The sequence below is a fragment of the Dufourea novaeangliae genome, unplaced genomic scaffold, assembly GCF_001272555.1.
Source record: "Dufourea novaeangliae isolate 0120121106 unplaced genomic scaffold, ASM127255v1 scaffold56, whole genome shotgun sequence".
Classification (NCBI taxonomy): domain Eukaryota; kingdom Metazoa; phylum Arthropoda; class Insecta; order Hymenoptera; family Halictidae; genus Dufourea; species Dufourea novaeangliae.
The window spans coordinates 4,448,860-4,449,944 of NW_015373942.1; positions in this window are offsets into that span (position 1 = coordinate 4,448,860).

Genomic DNA, 1,085 nt, shown 5'->3' on the forward strand with positions numbered 1-1,085 from the left:
CGTAACGCATTGCACATCAGTACATGTAGAAACATTACGCATCCTCTTCCATAATATATTATCTCTGTCGAAAGCTTAGGTTTGTTTTGGTACCCTATATTTGATTTCTGACAAGATGTCTTGATTTTAACTTTAACCATTTAACTTTTTCCATTACCTAATATTTTAAGAATACTGACTCCGAAACTACATATAGGATCCGACTAAATAATATGTAAAAGCGGGCATCACGTGATGTCTTATGAAAAAGTAAGAAAAAATATAGAATAAAAGTTTGTCATTCTCGGTTTAGTTTTCGAGAAAATGGAATTTGAAAATTAATCTGAAGCACGTGTATTCGTCATGATAATAAGTAGAAACGGAATGCAATGACCAGACGTGCTAGCCAAGCCCTATTCAATTACACGCGTATCCAGCAATATTCAAAGTCGATTTTTTTCGAAAACTAAGCCGAGAATGACAAAATTTTACACACTTACTGTACATGTACACTTTACTGAGACTCATCTTTGTAAAGTACCTTATGGAAATGAATATTTGCATAAATATCCTACTTACGAGTATTTAAAGAGTAGTATAAACCACCTGATAGATTCAATGTATCACAGACTCGCAACAAAGTATATTTATAGAGGCAAAGCGAAGCAAGAAAAATTCGATTTGGATTCGTGTGGTACGTGCCCCGCTGGTAACGCTCCCGTTACGATGCATGTAAATAAATATAAAACCGGTTAGTCCCAAAGTAAACGTAAACCGGTGACTGAGTTATTGATTGAGTTATTGATAGCTGAGTACGTGCATTGCATGGGATATTTTCAGCGCACAACCTTGCGCCCTTGATCCTGGAGAACGTGAGAAGTTGCGTTGTTTTCTCGTTGGTAACTTCAGGAAAAAAACAAGAGCAAACATATTTTCCAATGAGACTATATCGATCGGGATAATTGTTTATTTAAGGGAAAAGGAGTCCTTTTCTTCATGTAAATAAAAATATTATGTGACAGAAAGATCGAAAGGTTACAATCGTGGACGATGTGGTGACACGTTTCAGGTAAGTTGAAACATATAACGAAGGAAAAAATAGTGAA